Source organism: Lithobates pipiens, unplaced genomic scaffold (genome assembly GCF_037356315.1).
Source record: "Lithobates pipiens isolate NorthernLeopardFrog02 unplaced genomic scaffold, aLitPip1_a1.2 Scaffold_28, whole genome shotgun sequence".
Taxonomy (NCBI): domain Eukaryota; kingdom Metazoa; phylum Chordata; class Amphibia; order Anura; family Ranidae; genus Lithobates; species Lithobates pipiens.
Genome location: NW_027507789.1, coordinates 28,443,611 through 28,465,687, shown reverse-complemented (window position 1 = coordinate 28,465,687; position 22,077 = coordinate 28,443,611). Strand labels below are relative to the sequence as shown.

At 44.5% G+C, this 22,077-nt stretch overlaps 1 protein-coding gene across 2 annotated transcripts in view; it reads right to left on the bottom strand.

The window, feature by feature from the left end:
- NDRG3 (NDRG family member 3) overlaps positions 1-19,932 on the bottom strand; it is an 84,588-nt gene extending 64,656 nt beyond the window's left edge. For both annotated transcript variants that reach the window (XM_077458954.1, XM_077458956.1), the window contains exon 1: positions 19,801-19,932. The gene's annotated coding sequence lies outside the window, so the exon portion shown is untranslated. The remainder of the gene's footprint in view (positions 1-19,800) is intronic.
- Between the last annotated feature and the right edge of the window lie 2,145 nt (positions 19,933-22,077).

Below are 22,077 nucleotides of genomic sequence, written 5' to 3'. Positions count from 1 at the left end.
CCCATGATTTCCAATGAATACTATTCATGTCTGTGCGACTTCAAGTCACACCAACTTAAAAGTAGTCCCTGTACTACTTTGATGCAAGTTGAAGTCCACATAACACGTTTACACATGCATTCCCTAAAATGGTGCCAAAATTGTGTGACTTTCAAGTTCACGGCAGTGTGAAAGGGTCCCAACATGTTATGCGATCGCTACAGTCACAGGATGACACCGTTTGTAGGGGCGTGCCAGTGTGCATGTACACTGCAACACACGGGTACAGTGCCTGGGGGATCCCTCCCACTAGCAGTAAATGTATTGCTGGCGGTCAGCAAGCGGTTAAAACAAGATTATGAAAGTGTGTGCAAGACCATTTAATTGTCAGAAAGCCCGCAGAATAGCATGATGGCGAGTCACACAGCTATTCACACTTGCGTATGTTCTAATTTGCACTTGCCTGGCTGCTGACCAGTCCACCCAGTCTTTACAGAGTGGGGGGGAAAAAAAAATGCATGCTGTTCAATTAGCAGAAAAAAATAAAAACTAAAATTCAGCTGCCGAAAATGGCCTTTCGGCAATATGCTGAAAGAGAAAAATGGCTGATAATGGGGCCGAAAATGGGGCGCGGCTCTGCCCCTGGTGCCGCCCATCATGGGGGTGTCCTATAGCGCAGGAGAACCACCTCCGCCGCCTGGTTGATTAGAGTGCTGGGAATATTACAAATTTAATTTCAACAGCTGTGCGTTCCCTGCCGCGTGCCGTCACATACAGCTCCTCCCCCTTGTGCCGGGAACTTTGATAGACAGATCACCTGTCCAATGCTGGGACGGGTGATCTGTCTGTCAAAGTGCCCGGACAAGAGGAGCTGTATGTGGCGGCGCGTGGCGGGGAAAACACAGCTGTTGAAATTAAATATGTAATGTTCCTGGCGCTCTATTCAACCAGGCGACTCTCCTCTCTTCCCTTCACAGGCTGGCTGCAATGATCTCCTGTACCATGTCCCCAGTCTGACCATCTTCTGTATAAAAAATTTTTAAAAATAAGTTTCGGTCGTAGAAATGTCTGTTAGAAATATGTTTCGGTGGAACTGCTGGATCTTGAATGTTCTCACTTGTTTAATTTTGCTCCCTATGTTGACTTCGTGCTGTTACCAATGGCTGTATGTTGTTGCTATAATTATTCACAACTGTACGATTCTTTATGTTTGTATACAGCTGTCCTTTATACTTTAATAGAATATTTGAAAAGAAAAACACGTTTCGGTCTCAGTCATTTTTGGCATGTGTTTTTGGTATCGGTTTAGGCACCAAAAAAAAAAAAAACACCATTCGGTGCTCCCCTAATAACACAAGTCTGGAACAGTGAATCAATATCCAATTTTGCGTTAAAATTGGCAGAAGGGCGAGTGAAACTTTAGCTCTGTTACAATTGGTTTATGGTGAAAATCCATTCAGAAATCAAGTGTTTTTGAAACGCAAAGGACCTATACAAGTGTAGACAGAGATTAAAAAAAAAAAAAAAAATCGAGTGGCAGAAGAATTGAACGTGAACAGGGAAACCGTGCAGCAGATTCTGATGGAGGATTTAGTCATGGGAAATAATTCTGCAAAGATGGTGGCTTGAATCTTGAGAGAAGATCAGAAAGAACGTGGTCTTCAAATTTCATCTGATCTTTTGAAAAATGCAGAGGCGCTTTAAAGCGTTATTTACCAATGAGGAAACTGGTGTTTCCAGAATCCAGAAACAAATGCCAGAGCATGCAGGGGAGTAAAAAAAAAAAAAAAAAAAAAAAAAGAATTCATCTCGTCCAAAGAAAGCATGCATGTGTCTCGTGCTCCGTTCAAAACCATGCTGGTCTGTTTTTTGATCACAAGGAGGAGAGTTCACTACGAGTTCATAGAACATGGGACAATCAATGGTGAACCCAAATTGTTACTTCGAAATTCTAAAAAGGTTATGAGATTCTCTCCAGGGGGGAAATGATCAGGACTGGTCTGACAAATGGACTCTCCACCACAATGCTCCCACACGTGAAGCGATACATGTCTGCATGTTTCCTGGCCCAGAAAAAATAAATAAAAAATACGTACCATTTTCAACCTTAAACCAACCATCTTATTCCCCTGCCACTTGGCAGTTTCCAAAATGTAAAAATGCCTTAAAAAGATCTAGATTAAAGCTAGGTACACACTGAAGCGATGCGGGAACGCCGCAAATCCGCGGCGGGTTCCCGCATCGCATGCCTCCCGCCGGCAGTTCACACTGCCCTATGCGGACTGCTGGGAGTGTCAGTGAAACCTTAATGACAACCCCAGATCAGTTCGCATATCGCAGTGCGATCTGCAAACTCAGACAAGAATCGGATCACATGGTGTGAACACCCATGCAATCCGATTCTGCTGCGGACCAAAAAAGGGTCCCGTGCGAGTTTGCGGCGGGTGCGATGCGAATTCAGCCATACTATCTGTATGGCTGAACTCGCATCGCACAGAGATCGGATGTGATTTGCAGTGCGGTGCGAATCACATCCGGGTCTCCTAGCCGCCGCGGTGTGAACCCAGCCTAAAGACATTTTGGACATTCAGGCAAATATACAAATACCATACTGGTGACCCCACAATAGGGATAAAACTTTTGCAAAAGGGAGTTTAACAAGACTCCTGGTCACAAAATATAAGAAAAGAGGCTTAACCTTAAGAGCAGCAAGGATGTGGCATTCCCTTCCACAGGCGGTGGTCTCAGCGGGGGGCATTGATAGTTTCTTGAAACTATTAGCTAAGCATCTTAATGACCACAACATACAGGGATATACAATGTAATATAATCACACACATAGGTTGGACTTGATGGACTTGTGTCTTTTTCAACCTCACCTACTATGTGACTATGTAAGATGCTGCTCAACGTTCTGTAAATTGAATTCCAGGAAGGTTTCCAGCAGTGGCAGTCATCAAAAAATAAAAAAAGTGCATCGCTTCACAAGGGGTCTATATACTTTGAAGGCAACAGCCGCTAGTGTACAGGCAAACATTTACAGTCCATTCCCAGAATTAAATAAAAAAATAAAAAATTACATAATAGTGACCCGGCCACTCCATTAGTTACACCTGTTCAATTGCTTGGCAACACAAACTGCTAATCAGCCAATCACATGGCAGCAACTCCATGCATTTAGGCATCTAGACGTGGTGAAGACGACTTGCTAAAAATACAAAACCGAGAAAGGGGAAGAAAGGGATATAAGTGACTTTGAACGTGGCACGGCTGTTTGTGCCAGACGGGCTGGTCTGAGTACTTCAAAAACTGCTGATCTGCTGGGATTTTCACACACAACCATCTCTCGGTTTACAGAGAATTGTCTGAAAAAAGAAAAAAATTAGAGATGCACCGAAATAAGTCGGCCGAAAATGTAATCAGCATCAAGAGAAAAAAAAAGTTAATGGCATTGAAAAAAACTCACTTGATTGTGGCGATTGTGACGTGACTTTACTGCAAATGCACTTTGGGGGCACCTGAGCCACAGCTCCATGTGTCCATTGAGAGAGCTGTGGTTTGGACTGCCCCCCTTCCACCTCATTGGCTGATTGACAGCAACAATGAGCCAATGGTGCTGCAGCTGTGTCTCCAATCAGGAGGGAGAGTCCCGGATGGCCGAGGCACTCGTGCACATTGCTGTATCGAGATGGGAGTAAGGCAAAAATTAGGGGGGCTGCTGCACACAAAAGGTTTAGCTTAATGCATATAACATTAGGATAAAAAAACTTCTGCCTTTACAACCCCTTTGAGGCAGAGAATTATGCAATTAGGCTTTATCTGGCTCACGGTGCGGTCCCTACCCTGCTCATGTCTAAGGCGGTCATGCATTATGGAATACAATAATCCTATATAAAGGTAGATAGATATCGGGAACTCATACAAGCAGTAGGGTTGCACAGATACTAAGCATTTGCATGAGTACTACTCGTGCAAGCGCTCCGATACCTAAAACCGCTACTTTTTTGTGCAGTGCGATTCCCCGCACTGCTCCTGTGTGATCCCAGCATGAAACCACATGCAAGTCAGACAGGAATCACATTCCTGCTCAAATCTCATGCAGTTCTTTGCAGTGCAAATTGAGCCCATTCATACTTTGAATGCTCTGAGAATTTTTTTTTTTAAATAAATAAAAAAAAAAATCAGTATTGATGCATCCCCCCATCAAGGAGCGCTGAAAAGTATTTAATGGGTTTTAGCACACAGGTGGATTTAGAATAGTTTGCAATGGGCAGTACATCACGTTCTGCCTTGCTGCGAAGGGCTTTTGGAGTCCGTTTCCTCCATGTACACAATACTGTGAATGCAATCAAGTCTTGTGGGTTTTCTTCTGCAGATGTTCTGGCGTCCTCCCAAAATCCGAAAAAGCTGCTGGTAATGTGACTGGCTTTCACCCAACGATGTCCCTTCTGCACGTATGACTCTGGTAGGGGCAGACGCCTGTTAATGCCTTTGGGGCCAGAGAGGGATGTGAATAGCTCATTGTTCTCTGCAGGAGAAAGTGTAGGCACAATATGAATTAGCAAATACAAAAAACTTTGCAGTAGCCTTAAAATATTCGTACACACACCATAAAACTTTATGCCTAGTCACCGAACATTCAATAGGTCCCCATTGGCTGCCCAAAAAGCCTCGAACTGAGGCATGGGCAACACTAGACCTCTAAAGGCATGATGTGTTCTGAAATCTGATGGACACCTTATAATTAGTGCATATACCAACACCTCCCTACAAATACTATACTACTACTTCATATACATATTTAACCTGTAAGCTGTGTTTTATCTATATCTTTATCACCACAATTTTCTGTGCCACCAAATAAAAGTTCTTTCTGCACAAAACAAACTATTTGTAGCGACATCTACATATCATAAATGCATGTACAAAACATCCAAAAAAAGCGCACACATGGATATAATTTCAAAAGGCATTTCATAAACAACCCCCCCAAAAAAAGGTATATTAAAAAGATTAGAAAGCGTGATCCAGCAAATCATACATATCCGGTGTGCTCCTTTTTAGCAAAAAAAAAAGTCCTAAAGTGACTCACCAGAGGCTGTGGCTGGTCAAACTATAAGCCAGGAAGGTCCACTGACTCAGACGTGTTGTCAGTCTCTCCCATTTTGAACACATTAGGAGGAAGAAAGAAATCTCCAATAGTCAACCCCCGACCCCAGGGGGAGAAAAAAATAAAAATCACATGTTAATATCCATTTCTCTGCTCCTGGCTGCGATCCCAAGCCACGAGCCTGAACCCTGCAAAGCCTGATGGTGTCAGCGTCCTAGACCCACCCTACTAGTTTCGTTATTAAACGTCCTCATGGAGCGGTAGGTATGGCAGGGCTTGGATGCAGGGATCAGGCTCATGGCTTGGGAATCACAGCCAGGAGCAGAGAAATGCCTGATACCAACATGCCATTGTTTCCTAGTGTCGGGCTGACCTGTGAGTGTTTAAGCTTAAATGGGTTGTAAAGGTAAATGTTTTTTCACCTTAATGCATTCTATGCATTAAGGTGAAACAACATCTGACAGTCCCGGCTCCCCCAGCCCCCCCCCCGTTTTACTTACCTGACCCCTCGAATGTCCCGCGCTCGTGCCCACGTTGGCTCACGCTGCTGTCAATCACATCCACTGACGTGGAGCGCCAGGGGCAGGGCCGTGTGATACAGCGAGTGGCTATAGCCACCGGCTGTATCACGGGAGCGCGGGATCTGCGGGAGGAAGCCGAGACAGCCGCCTAGGGGCCACCCCAGAAGAGCAGGTTCGGGGCCACTCTGTGCAAAACGAGCTGCACAGTGGAGGCAAGTATAACATGTTTGTTATTTTAAATAAAAAATTCCCTTTACAATCCCTTTAAGTTTTAATAAACAGTTCTAAAAAAATACCAAAAAAAATAAAATAAAAAAACTTTATTCCTCCTAAAAAAAAAAAAATCTGTTGACTGACATGGCACATCTGAGTCAGCAGAGTGGATCTTCCTAAATATACAACACTGCACAATTGCTGGTTTATAATTTGACCAGCCACAGCTTCTGGTGAGTCACTTTAGGACTTTGATGAAAGGAGCACATTGGAAATCTGAATATATGGGTTGCTGGATCACACTTTCTATTCTTCGCTATATTGTTTTTTTTGGGGGGGGGGGGGGGGGGGAATTAAAATCTATATTTTTTGTGCACACTAGCACTTTGGGAATACAAATAGAATTTTATTTTTTGATTGAGTTGGACACTTCACTTATTTATGAAATATGTTTTTAGTTTGAGAATATATTCATATATATGCACTTTTTTTTATAGAACAGGTTAAATATGAAGTAGTGGTATAGTATTTGTAGGGAGGTGTTGGTATATGTACCAATTATAAAAAGATGTCCATAAAATTTCAGAATTTTGTATGCAATTGTGCACTTTCTATAGATTTGAGCTTCTATTTGTTTTTTGATTACCTACTAGTGAGGCACTAGGACTGAGTGGCATCATTCACAATTGGAATCCACAATTATCCACCAATTTCTTAGGCGCCGATTCTCCTTTCCTTCCGATGCTGTTGTATCTGCCACCAAGCCATACTTTAGTTGGGGGCCTCCATTTATCAGACTTGTTTTTTCAGCGCATACCGCAGGTGCTTGATGGATTGAGATTTGGAGGCAAAGTCATTTCAAACTCGATTTGGTTTTCCTCAAACAAAAGATTCTCAGTGCGGCAGGACGCAATATCATGCTGAAAGAAGCCACTGCCATGAGCAAATAGCATTTCCATGAAGGGGTATATTTGGTCAGCAATAATGTTTAGGGAGGTAGTAACAGCCACATGAATGGTAGGACCAAGAACATTGCCCAACGCATTGCACTGCCTCTGCCAGCTCACCTTCTTCCCATACTGCATCCTTGTGCCATCTCTTCGAAGTGACGCACACGTCCATCCACATTATGTAAAAGGAAAAAATGTGATCCATACCAGGCCACCTTCTTCCATTGCTCCATGGTCCAGTTCTGATTCACACATGCCCATTGTAGGAACTTATGGCTGTGGACACAGGTCAGCATAGGCACCCTGACTTGTCTGTGGCTAAGCAGTGATGCCCATTAAGGCTCCATTCAAACTTGTACGACTTCAAAGTTGCAGACTTTGGAGTGCAACTTTGGATGGGTGTAACTTGGATAAGACTTTAGCTTTGATCAGCGATAATAGACAGCTGTTGCACACAAGTTGTATTGTATAACATTCAGGTATGACTTTCATGCAACTTCTGATGGTTAACATTGAAGTCTATGGCCCTCAAGTTGCATTAGAGTCCAAACAAAACTACTTTGAAGTCGCTGCAACTTTAAGTTACGCTTATATGAATGGCTCTCATTGGAAACCATGGGGAACGACTTGTCATGCAACTTTGATGTCAAAAGTTGCATGACAAGTGGCACAAGTGTGGATGGAGCATTATTTGGCTTAGAAAACAATTTCAGGGACATGTTCACTTGCTGCCCAATATATTCCACCCACTTTCAGATGCCATTGTAACGAGATCAATTTTATTGACTTTTCCGGTCAGTGGTGAAAGTTATGGCTGATCAGCGTATTCCCTCCAGTCATTTCTTGAGTTCTGCATCCAGGAGTTTCCACGGAGAGTCCAATAGATACCTTTGCTACATTGTCTAAGCCTTGAGGAAGTGAAATGGTTTCCAGTTACTCGCGATTATTATAATAAAGGGTGTTGAGGCGCTTGAAATCATTTGGCGCTCATCCTCAACGCACCTACGTGAATTTCTGAACCTCAGTAACTCCCTTTGCCTCCAAGATTCTCCCACTTTGGGGACAACTGCTGAACTCAAGCCACGAGGCTCAACCAATTCATCCTTCAGCATCTCACCTCCTAAGGCCAGCACAATGATGTCCCCACGACACCTCGGGCTCACAGGATGTTGGGGGTCATGCCACACAAACTGTGCTGGCAGCACTAGATGGTGTGCAATTTTTTTTTTCTTAACACAATTCTGGAATTGGACTTTAATAGCAGCAGTTGTAACTCTGCAGCATAAAATGTATAAAAAAAAAAAAAAATTGTAGAACCAATCCAAAACTGCCAAGTGAAACAATTACAACATTCCCTCCATTTACCTTAATCCAAGTTGCCTGTGAACCACTACAATCAGAATCCAGGCAGCTCCTCACAGGGTCACTGGGGGTGTACTGCTTGAAGCACATTCGCCTCTGCACATCCAAATCGCTAATATGCAAGTTCAAACTTCTGGTTGAGGGGATTTTAAAGTACAGGCACATCTAGGTCAGGGTTTGACAAACCCCAGGCGCCAGGTCGCCAATGCGACCAGAAATCGCAACCTGGCGCCTAAGCTGCCACTAGCCCACTCACCATCGATGCCCCAGACATGCAGCGCATGAACACGGACTGCCCTCCTCCTCCCTCCTCCTCACTCAGCTGCGCTGCGCTAAGTGTGTGAAACTGACAAGCAAGGGAGAGAGGATCTGTCAGATTTCAGCCTGATGTCGGGGTGGGCGGGACCCAGCAGCCATCAAACACCAGCCAATGGGATCTGGGCGGGCCGCTACGTGTATGTGGCCCTGCCCCTTTTCTTAAGCAGCCCAATCATTGGCTGGTGTTTGATAGCTGCCGAGTCCCGCCCATTCCGACATTAAGCTCAATTAAGCTGCATTTCAGTAACAGAGTGCTCAGTGTGAAACCTGCCAGTGCCAACCAGTGCTACCGCCAATCAGTGCCACCTGCCAGTGTTGGTGTCACCACCAATCAATACCACCTGCAACCAGTGCCACCTTCCACCACCTACTAGTGCCCGCCAACCAGTGCCCGCCAACCAGTGCCCGCCAACCAGTGCCCGCCAACCAGTGCCCGCCAACCAGTGCCCGCCAACCAGTGCCCGCCAACCAGTGCCACCTGCCACCGCCAATCAGTGCCACCACCTACCAGTGCCACCTGCCACCACCTACCAGTGCCATCTGCCAGTGAAAACTAGTGCCACCGCCAACCAGGGCCACCTGCCACTTCCAAACCAGTGCCACCGCCAGTGCCACTGCCAATAGTGCCACCTGCCAGTTCCAAACCAGTGCCACCTGCCAGTTCCAAACCAGTGCCACCTGCCAGTTCCAAACCAGTGCCACCTGCCAGTTCCAAACCAGTGCCACCTGCCAGTTCCATCTGGCAGTTCCACGTGCCTGCAAGTGGCAACCAGTGCCACCTGCCAGTGCCAGCCAGTTCCATCTGTTGCCAGCCTTACTCTTTCTGGTCAGCCCATAACCCTGATGTAACAGCGTTTCATTGGAGTTACTGACTGGGTGCTCCATTGTGAGTTAGGGATAGGGGGTGAAAATGAGTGGCCTTACCCCGGGAGCTGACAATCCATACCACTCTAAAAAAACAAAACAAAAAACTGGCTCCTAACTTTAACTGGCTCCTAAATTCAAAGCAAATTTGTCAACCCCTGATCTAGGTACTCATGTAGCTTTTTGTGTTTTAAAAAAAAAGGCAGATTTATATTATAAAGCAGGGATATGCAATTAGCGGACCTCCAGCTGTTGCAAAACTACAAGTCCCATCATGCCTCTGGGTGTCATGCTTGTGGCTGTCAGTCTTGCTATGCCTCATGGGACATGTAGTTCTGTAACAGCAGGAGGTCCGCTAATTGCACATCCCTGTTATAAAGTGTGTAAATCCTGCCAGTAATACACAACCTGCTAGAGTACTTATTGTATCCATAGGAGGAGCAAGGTTGTCACCCGTGGACAGGATTACAGCACACCTTCCCCTTTTCTGTTCTCCCTGCGACAGAAGGGCAGACTACGGAACACCTCTCCCTGGGACAGGACTACAGAACACCTCTTCTTCCTTGGACAGGAAGACAAGACCACAGAACACATCTTCCTATAGCAAGAGGAAAGGACTAACACCCTTCTCTAGGAGAGAACTTAAACACATCTCTTTTCTTCTCCCAACAGAAGGATAGGACTACAGAACAGTTCTCCCTATGACAGGCCCACTAGACCACCTCTCCCTAGGACAGGACAACCAAACACCTCCTCTCCCTTCTCTTTTCCATACGACAGGGATAAAAAGTAACACCTCTTCTCCCTAGCACAGGACTACAGAAGACCTCCTTTTTCTCTCAAAAGGGTAGGGTCGCAGGCCAGCTCTACCTAGGATAGGACTACAGAACACCACTTCCCAGGACATTACTACAGAACATCACTCCTTTTTCTTCACCCAGCAGGACAGGACAACAGAAAACCCCCCTCCCAGGACAAGAATACAGAACAGTTCTCCCGTGTCACTTAGGACAGGACTACAAAACACCTTCTCCCTTTTCCTAAGGCCCCATTCACACCTGAGCGTTTTGTAGCTTGATACTACAAAACGCTGGAGGGGAAAAAAAAAATCTTATTCACAATGGAGATGGTTCATATTTCCACTCCAAGTAGCCTGAAGCTCAAACATGTTCTGGACCCTTTGTCGCTCGAATCGGGCAGATTTGGGTTTTACATTGGTGACCTTTTGCCCTGTACAAGAAGACGGCAAAAAAATAAATAAAAGCCGTAAAATCCCGTGATTTTCTGCCTGAGAACGCTATGCTCAGGTGTGAATGGGGCCTAAGACAGGACTACAAGAACACCTCTCTGTAGGATGGGACTACAAAACACCCCTGCCTTCTCTTTTCCCTAGCACTACACTACAGAGCACCTCTCGAAAAGGACAGAACTACAAGGTTCCTCTCCCTTTTCTCCCCTCTTCCCTAAGACAGGACTACAGAACATTTCTGCCTTTTGTCCCCCCCCCTTTCCCTAAAGACAGTACTACAGAGCATCCCCCCCTAGGAGAGGACTACAAAATACATCTCCCTAGGACAGAACTACAGCACACCCCGTCTTATTTTGCAGATTGCAGAGGTGTATTGAGCAGGGCCTGAGAGAGGATGTAGAGTGAACAGGTCATCATTGTTTTCTGGCAGGAGCAATAACAATCGTGAACTTTTTTCATACAAGTATAATAAATGTTCTGCATTTATCAGACCAAAAATGGACCATCTCCACGTAATGTGTAGAGGTGGGATAATGTTGCTCTATACATATACAATGTGTAGTGGTGGGATAACGTTGCTCTATACATATACAATGTGTAGTGGTGGGATAACGTTGCTCTATAGATATACAATGTGTAGCGGTGGGATAACGTTGCTCTATACATATACAATGTGTAGAGGTGGGATAATGTTGCTCTATACATATACAATGTGTAGAGGTGGGATAATGTTGCTCTATACATATACAATGTGTAGAGGTGGGATAGCGTTGCTCTATACATATACAATGTGTAGCGGTGGGATAACGTTGCTCTATACATATACAATGTGTAGCGGTGGGATAACGTTGCTCTATACATATACAATGTGTAGAGGTGGGATAACGTTGCTCTATACATATACAATGTGTAGAGGTGGGATAACGTTGCTCTATACATATACAATGTGTAGAGGTGGGATAACGTTGCTCTATACATATACAAAGTGTTGAGGTGGGATAACGTTGCTCTATACATATACAATGTGTAGAGGTGGGATAACGTTGCTCTATACATATACAATGTGTAGCGGTGGGATAACGTTGCTCTATACATATACAATGTGTAGCGGTGGGATAACGTTGCTCTATACATATACAATGTGTAGCGGTGGGATAACGTTGCTCTATACATATACAATGTGTAGCGGTGGGATAACGTTGCTCTATACATATACAATGTGTAGCGGTGGGATAACGTTGCTCTATACATATACAATGTGTAGGTGGGATAACGTTGCTCTATACATATACAATGTGTAGGTGGGATAACGTTGCTCTATACATATACAATGTGTAGGTGGGATAACGTTGCTCTATACATATACAATGTGTAGGTGGGATGTTGCTCTATACATATACAATGTGTAGCGGTGGGATAATGTTGCTGTAGACGGTGAATCGGATACAGATCACCTTGATGACCTTGCAGTCAAGCATCATTACTCTGGTCTAGGCAAAAAGCATGTCTATAGCAAACATGGCCGTCAGAGTAGAGGTCACCTGATTAACACTGCATTTATGACAGGCAATAAAACCGCCATCAATCATTCTCCTATGTAAATGGACCCGTGTCTTCCCATACATACTGATCAGGGAACACACCGCCCTTGTAGAGCCGTTGATAACATACAACAGATTGCTTTGCTACTACTACACCGAGCAGCTGAGAGCAATCCACCATTGTCTGGGGAAATTCTCAGTGTATGTAGGTCAGCCTAATGAAAAGGCAACAAGATACAAGTGGAGGGTGGAGGGACCCCATCCTGGGAGTGTTCGGGGATTACCAGGGCCCACAGAGCCCCCAAATGACCCCAAACCACACATGGAGCAGCAAAAATGCCATTTCCAGCAAGACACTGAAAATGCCCGATTTGGGTAGTACGGCATTAAAGTGACATGTGACAGATCACGTACAACCCAAACAACTTCTTGTTTCTTGATCTTGAAAATATAAAATGGTTAAAAAGTCGGGGGCCGGCACTCACTAGATCTGATCCCCCACAGAACTTCAGATTTAATAAACTGCTAAATTTGGGGCCTTTGAGATGTCCGATCTAAACAGACCCCCCGATATCTCCCCTTTGAGGCAGAGAAAAGGACTGAGGACACAGATTATTTTATTTATTTTTTTTGGATATGTATTATAGCAGAAAGTAAAAAATATTTTTTCTTCTTCAAAACTGTCAGTCTGTTTATGGCGCAAAAAAAAAAAAAAAAAGCAGAGGGAATCAAATACCACCAAAAGAAAGCTTAATTTGTGTGAAAAAAAAAATGTTAATTTTTCATCAGGTGCAACATCGCATGACCGCACAACTGTCAGCTAAAGCGACACATTGGCAGACTGCAAAAAATGGCCTGGTCATTAAGGGGGTAAATCCTTCCAGGGCTGCAGTGGTGAATGAACCTTCTGACTTAACAACCCTCTAAGCCCCCCGTTCACACCGGTGTGACTTCTCATGCAATTTGGAATGGTCAAATCTTAAGACAAGTCGCGCCCGATCGTCAGCAATGCCCAATCTCTGACTTTGCGGTGCCGCACCGATTTGAAAACCAAGATTCCAGCACTATTGCTGCCTGATTTCAGGTGCGATTTGCCTGGTAATCTGTACTTGAAACTTGCACAGCCGCCATGCAAACTGCATATGAAATTCGCACTAACCTGCAGCTTTGAAATTGTGCAACGTCAAGTAGAGCGATGTGACAGTCGCATTCATTGTGCACCAGGCCTCAAGAAAGAATACACATTAAGAATGAATTCAGACAAGGTTTGTTTATTCGAGCTTTAAAACCCGTAGATTTTTTTTTAGCGATCTGCATGTCACCGGGGGAATCTCCCATCACCTCCTGTATTGTACAGGACAAAAAGGGATCTGTGATGCACTGAAATGTCAGCCATCGAAATGTAATCAGCCAAAAACAGGGTTTTCAGAGTTGTGCCGGAAAAAAAAAAAAAAATAGTGCCGAAAACGGCTGTAGAAAACCCTCACAATTTTCCTGCACTTATGAGGCGTTTTTCATCGGCCGTGCGACCCAAAACTTGCATCTAAAAAACACAACACGAGTGCAATTTTCTTGTGTTTTCAATGGGAGGTACGTTTTTTGGTGAATATTTTTTTTTTTACTGACAAAAAATAAAAAATAAAAAAAAAAAGCACCAAAAATGCAGCAAGCAGGACTTTTAACAAAGCCTAAAGGGTGCCAATAAAGGCCAACCAATTCATACCAATTTAAATTTATAATTACAAAGTCGAATACATTTATGAGACACACCAATCTCTGCCACGTGCATCATGAATTTTCAGTTTTGGAATTTTCATTTCCACCTCTAAAAAGGGATGGCAATGACCTTGTGTGTTCACCGCACATTACAATCTGATTGTACAACCTCCTTAAAGCGGAGGTCCACCCTAAAGTGGACCTTCTGCTCATCGGAACCCTCCCCCCCTCCGGCGCCACAATTGGCACCTTTCAGGGGGGAGGGGGGTGCAGATACCTGTACAGTACAGGTATCTGCACCCACTTCCGGGATATCTCTTTGCGGAAAGGGGCATAGATTACGCCCCTTTCCGCAAGTGCCCGCCCCTTTCCGCAAGTGCCCCGCTGCCTGCTGGGAAACACAGATCCCAGAGGCAGCGGGGACCGTCCTTATTGCACAGCGTGACTCACGCATGCGCAGTAGGGAACCGGGAAATGAAGCCGAAAGGCTCCATTACCTGATTCCCATACCCAAGATGGCGGCGGCAGCACTCGAGAGACGATCTAGAGATCGGCTTCGGGTGCCGACATCGCGGGCGCGCTGAACAGGTAAGTGTCATTATTTTAAAAGTCAGCAGCTGCAGTATTTGTAGCTGCTGGGTTTAAAAAAAAAAAAAAAAAAAAAAAAAAAAAAAAAAAAAAAAAACGCGGAGTCCCGGTGGACTCCCGCTTTAAGCCCACACGGTCGGAGAATCCGTCGGAATGTGTCCTATCGGACCGTGTCGTCGGATAATCCGACTGTCTGTGGTATGCATCAGACTGATTCCTTCGGAATATCCGTCGGACCCAATTTTCCAACTTGTTGGAAATATTTTCCGACCAACTGGTTCGATCGGACATACTCCAATCATGTGTAGAGAATTTTGATCGGACCGAGTGCCACGCATGCTCAGATCAAATTCCTACATCAAAGCTATTGGCTACTAGCCTGAACGTAGTCCCATCGTAACGAAAGTCATCACGTTCTGAATGATCGGATTTTTCGACAACTTAGTCCGACCGTGTGTATGCAACAGTGACGGACAAAAACCCGACGGACAAAAACCCGACGGACAAAAACCCGACGGACAAAAACCCGACGGACAAAAACCCGACGGACAAAAACCCGACGGACAAAAACCCGACGGACAAAAACCCGACGGATTTGGTTGTCGAAATCTCCGACCGTGTGTACAGGGGCTTAGGACTCACCAGCTATGCAGTAACAGTTCTGCGACTCCAACAGTCTCTTGCACTATGACAGACCACTTGTGGTTGGCAGAAAGTAATTATACACCTCAGATATGAAATATGAACAAATATCCCTCTATAGCAGTGCTGGTCAACATGGACACCCCAGATGTTTTGGAACTACATTTCCCATGATGCTCAGGCACTCTGCAGTGTAGGGGATCATGGGAAATGTAGTTTCAAAACATCTGGGGTGCCAAAGTTCCATCAGTGCTCTATAGTGTGTACTTATCTCAATTCGGAGCACTAAGTGTCGTTTGTCTGCTGCTTCAAGTCACTGACATTTTCCTGACAAACAAAACGGGGAGCTCCAGCACACAGCCTGTGATTGACAGCCTCAGCGCCGTTCCCGTTTGCAGTGTGAAGGAGGGTGTGTCCATTCCCTCAAATCAACTCTCATGGGTGCTCCTCATGGCGCTCTGCAGTGTGTAACTTCAGCTTCCACCACTTGCTTTCTGGAAGCTCAGACAAGCTGTATAAAGTCTGCAAGTACCGATGTCCCCCGGCACCCGCTGATCGTTCTGTACAAAAGGCAGAACGGCAGTTTATGTAAACAAGGAAAATTGCCGTTCTGTCAGGAAGGCATAGATCCTGTAAATCAGAAACACAGATCTACGCCTTCCCCTAGTAAAAACACCTCCCCACTACACTGAAAAGGCACACAGTTAACCCTTTGATTGCCCCTGATGTTAATTCCATCCCTGCCAGTACAGTGACAGTGCATATTTTTAGCACTGATCACTGTATTTGTGCCACTGGTCCTCAAAAATGTATCAAACATGTCCATTAGGTGTCCGGTTTGCCCACCGCAATTCTGCAATCACCGATTGCCGCCATGACTAGTAAAAAAGAAAAGAAAGTTACAAACCTCTATAAATATAGCCGACGGTTGTAGACTATAATTTTTGCACGAACCAATATGCACTTATTTGCTTTTTTACCAAATATATGTAGCAGAATACATATTGGCCTAAAGTGATGAAGAAATTCATTTTTTCTTCCTTTAATGGACAGGTTTTAAAGCTGAAAGTAAAAAATTGTTTTCTTTGAAATGGTCGGTCGTTTTTTGTTTATAAAAAAAAAAAAAAAAAACGCAGGGGGTGATCACATACCGTCAAAAGAAAGCTCTATTTGAGGGGGGGATATGGCACATTTGGGTACAGTGATGCATGACCACGCAATTGTCAGTTAAAATAACGCAGTGCTGCAATCCAAAAAAATGGCCTGGTCATGGGGGGAGGGGGTAAATCTTTAAGAGCTGAAGTGGTTAAACTATAGTGTCAGGTCACATTCAGCTACCCATCACATTTTGCTACCCACTGGAGTGCGCGTGGCCATATGCATTCCAACACCGTTGGAAGACACCACTTTGCCACAGGACCCCTCGCGGGCTCGCCACGCTTCGCTCAGCATAATTATAATCTAGCCATGTCCCCTTGGATGGTGGGGCTTGAACCTGGACTCAGGTGTGGCCACAAAATTCTGCATAAGTGCAGATCGCCAGTGTTGGATCGCATATGGCGGAGTCACGCATGAGCAATCCAGCATGTAGCCAAATGTGATGGGTTGCCATATGTGACGAAAACACCCACAGCAAACAAACCCATTAGTCATCTGTAATTTGAGGGGCACTTCACCCGACCTACGAATTTTACATTCCACGTTACTTTAAATGCTTCTTTATGTGGGATAATCCTACAAGTCCAATCCTAGTGAATGCTGACATTTATAGGCGCTCTCCTGCCATTGGTCCAGTCTCATGGCGCCATCTTGAACTTCCCATAATTGGAAGCAGCTGCTGTGCAAGCGACAACCAACACCCGGTTATGGGAGATTCAAGATGGCGGCATGGGCTAGGACATGTGGGTGAGGTTCTCCTAATCCCGTCTATGTAAAATGTACAAATCGGTCTTGAATAGGACTTGAGTAAAGAACAAAACTTGATACTTGGTCTCCTGGGGTGGCGAATAAGCCATCCTCGTCTAGGGGGAAAGAAAAGTTTAAAAAAAATGAAGACGGGAGGTGCCAACCTAAAGTTAAAGCAGTTCTCCACCCTGAAGTGGAAGTTCCGCTCATCTGATCCCTCCCCCCCTCCGGTGCCACAATCTGCACCTTTCAGGGGGGAGGGGGGTGCAGATACCTGGATAATCCAGGTATCTGCACCCACTTCCAGGACAAGACCCCCGCAGATGCCCCTCCCCCCCGGTTGTGTTCTGGGAAACACACAGTTCCCAGGACACAGCGGAGACCAGCAGAGACGCGCAGCGCGACTTGCGCATGCGCAGTAGGGAACCGGGCAGTGAAGCCGCAATGCTTCACTTCCTGATTCCCTGACAGAGGATAGCAGCGGGGACAGCAGAGAGACGAGCGATCGCTCGTCATCTGCCGCCATCACTGGACCCTGGGACAGGTAAGTGTCAATTTATTAAAAGTCAGCAGCTGCAATATTTGTAGCTGCTGGCTTTTAATATTTTTTTTAAAGGTGCAGAACCGCTTTAAAGAAAAAAATAAAAACTCCCCAATTTTTAAAAGGTTTGCAATTGCAGCTCAGTTAATATTTCTGGCGCAGGAGTGATGTCATTCCATGCTAGCCAATCAAGACAGCCAATGCTCCCGGCACAAACCAGGGAGAAGATACCAGCAAGGGACCTCATGGACATGTTGCCAAGTCATCTGAAGGACAAGCAATAGAGGCTCCTACATGTAGGCGACCACCAACCGTCAGGTGGTCATTAAGACTGAAGAGATCTGCCCTCTGCCCGTTTCCATGGGCAAGGAATCAGCTGCCCAATGCTCCATTGGTAAGAGTTATGGTCTCCACTGGCCACCAATGTTGGCAAATAAACCACATGTTCTGAGGCTTACAAGTGGTTTTTGAACTTCTGTTGGGAGGGTGAAATGTTCCCCCCGTGTTTGTACTCCTAGAGGAAACGTTTCCTAAAATCTATTTTATAAACACTTCTGTGGGTACCGCGCATCATTACACTGCTGTGCTCATAGGAGGCAAAAAAAAAAAAGACACCTAAAAACCTCCTTGCTTGCTGCTGATGGTGGGCTCTCGTCTACGGCACTCATCGCCCATACACACCCTGCTGTAAACCTCATCACAATCACATCTCCAGCCAAATCAGCAGCAAGCTGTCATTTCCCAGCCAATCATTATCGCTCCCCTGGGGATGAAGAACACGCCAGCAACACCTGATCTCCGATACCAACGTGTTACAGGAACCAGCCAGAAATAAAAATAAAAATAAATCAGCCGTCAGATCATGAATGTTCCAACAACACCACCCTGCCGGGAACCAACGCTTCTTATAGGGTACTGGTCACTGCAACAGAACACCCCCCCCATACAGCAGGCCAGCAGGCCAGCAGACGCCCGCCGCCCCCCCCCCCCCCCCCACATCCCCTTTCATATACAGATGACCATCAGACCACCCCATAATATATACACAGATCTCTCTCAGCCCCTCAGTTCATATAGAAGACTGTAAGCACCCCCCCATAAAAAAAAAAAAGTGTATGTATATATATATATATATATATATATATATATATATATATATATATACACACACACACATATATACATACACACACACACACACACACACATACACATATATATATATATATATATATATATATATATATATATATATATATACACACACACACACACACACACACACACACACACACCCTGCCCACAATATATAGACTATACACATCTCAATAGAGATAGATGACTAAAAGCCATACAACTACCCCCCTGCAAGCAAAATATATACATACATTTTATTGTGGGGGGGTTATAGTCTTCTATATAAATAGAAGACAACTACAAAAGCCTCCTTAATCATATACAGAAGTCTATAAAGCCCCCACAATATTTATTGGGGGAGCTTATAGTCCTATGTGTGTAATATTATATATATATATATATATATATATATATATATATATATATATATATATATATATATATATATACATACATACATACATACACACGCACACTTGTAGTTTTATTCTATTTATGGACTATAAGCCCCCCCCAATAATTATAAGCACCTCCCCCAATTATATATAGAAGGCTATAAGGTCCCCCCACAAATATATATTTATTGGGGGGGCTTATGGTCTGCTCTATATAAATAGACAACTACAAGCACCCCCATTATATATAGAACTATAAGCATCCCCAATAAATATTTATTCTAGAGGGCCTGAGATATAGATATATATATATATATATATATATATATATCTAATTAAGGGGTGCTTAGCCTTCTATATACAATTGGGGGAGGTGCTTATAATATAAGCACGCCCCCAAATTATATATATATATATATATATATATATATATACACATACACACATACATACATATACACACACATATATAATATATAAATATATATATATATATATGATAGAAGAAGAAAAAAAAAGGGGGGAGAGCTACAAGCCCCCTTTAGCATATAGACAAGAGAATCTCCTCCCACCTGTCTAGAGAACAGCCGCTGCTCTATATAAACAAACGCAGCCTCGCCTCCCCCATCAGGTGAGTGCTGCGCGCTGCGCCCAGCGCCCGCCCCCCCCCCCCCCCCCACACACACACACACACACACACACACACACACACACACACACACACACACACACACACACACACACTACACAGCGCCCGTCCCCTCCTCACCTGCTCGCCGTGTACACTGCGGGGTGATCGTCTCTGTGCCCGGCCAGCTAGCGCTGCGCCTCCCTCTGCGTGTTCTTTAAATCAGCCTTGTAGGCGCCTTCCTATTGGCCGCCGGTGACAGCTTCTCCCGAGCAAGAGAGGAGCGCGCTGATTGGTCGGCGGGCCCCTCCAGCCATTTCCATGTCTGTCAGTCACACAGCTCTGGCAGGGTTCTGTAGTGTGGGCGGGAGATGAGTGTTCGGGGCTGTGATAACCCTGAGAGGAGACTCAGTCCATGTCCTCTGTACAGTACAACCTGACAGGAGGGAAATGCCAGGTCACCTGGCTGTTATTGTGGCCCAGAACTCCCAACACAGGAGAAGGGAGATGTTTTATCACAATTATACACTTGATAGTACCCGGCCAATTGTGACACTTCCCTCAGATGTAGAAAAATCTGAGAAAATATGTGTTCAAATGACTCAGAGCCCCCAAACATCATATATTTGTATATGTATTTATTTATTATTAACAGAGACCCTACAGAATAAAATGGCGGCCGTTGCAATTTTTTATGTCACACAGCGATTTTTCTAACATTTTTTTTTTTTTTTTTGAACAAATACACTTTAATGAATTTTAATGCAAAAAAAGTACCTGTGCGTGCTCCACAGATTGGTAACCAGCCTGATCAATATCTCACCGATAATTCATATCCAGTATGCTGTCAATGCTGGAACCTTAAGACCCCTTTCACACCAGGGCGTTTTGCAGGCGCTATAGCGTTAGAAATAGCGCCCGCAATCCGCCCTAAAAAAGCTGCACCATTGTCTGTAGTGTGAAAGCCCCGAGGGCTTTCACACTACAGCGGTGCGCTGGCAGGACGTCAGGGAAAAGTCCTGCCAGCAGCTTCTTTGGAGTGGTGAAGGAGCGGTTGTGTTTACCGCTCCTCCACCGCTGCTCCCTATTGAAATCAATGGGGCAGCGCTGTAATACCGCTGTCAAAACGCCGCTATTGCGGCGTATTGCCAGCGGTTTTAACCCTTTCTCGGCCGCTAGCGGGGGAAAAAGCGCCCCGCTACCGGCCAAAATGCACTGCAAACCGGCGCTAAAAATAGCGGCGTTTTAACACCGATGCAATGGGCGGTGTGGTGTGAAAGGGGTCTAATACTGGCATTACGCACAGGTGCATGCATTGTTCAACTATGGTTCTATCTGAAAGCCAGGATCTTCATGGCTGCTCCGTTATGTGGCGATTAGTCATTCCTAATGAGAACCAGGAATCCGGGTCCAGCATTCCCCCACTTTTCTGCACTTTCCCCAGTTTAATATGTATTTTGGGGTACACCGCTTGTGCCTTTGGTTTCAACCCCCTGGTGTCAACAATTAGTGTCCGTGGTTAATAGTCAGAATTCTGGTTCTGAGGAAGCTACTTTGCGAAACGCGTCAACCTTGGATTTATGACATTTCAAGCACTATTGTTGTAACCAAGTTCATATATTAATGTTTTTATCATGTATTTTCTAATTTTGTAAATAAATATTGTAAAATACTAGATTCTGTCACCTTCCTGGTCCCGTTATAATCCCTCATGCTGGTCTCTTCTTTTTTGTACAGCTTTCAGCGCTGTCGCTGTTTAAATGACAATTGCGCAGTCATACTACACTGTACTAGGGCTGAAACAACCAATCGATTAATCGACAACTAACTGATTATGAAATTAATCGATTACTATTTTCATAATCGATTAATCAGGCAGTAACATAATGGGGTTAAAATTAAACTAAAATGAGCCCTCCACTTAAGGACCAGGCCTCTTTTTCAGACTCGGTGTTTACATGTTTAAAACTGTTTTTTTTGCTAGAAAATTACTAAGAACCCCCAAACATTTTATATTGTTTTTTTCTAACACCCTAGAGAATAAAATGGTGGTCATTGCAATACTTTTTTTCACACCGTATTTGCATAGCGGTCTTACAAGTGCACTTTTTTTGGAAAAAATTCACTTTTTTGAATAAAAAAATAAGACAACAGTAAAATTAGCCCAATTTTTTTTTTATATTGTGAAAGATAATGTTATGCTGAGTAAATTGATACTCAACATGTTACGCTTCAAAATTGCGCCCGCTCGTGGAATGGCGTCAAACTTTTAGCCTCAAAAATCTCCATAAGCGACATTTAAAAAATTCTACAGGTTGCATTTTTTGCGCTACAGAGGAGGTCTAGGGCTAGAATTATTACTCTCGCTCTGCTGATCGCGACGATACCTCACGTGTGGTTTGAACGCCGTTTTCATAT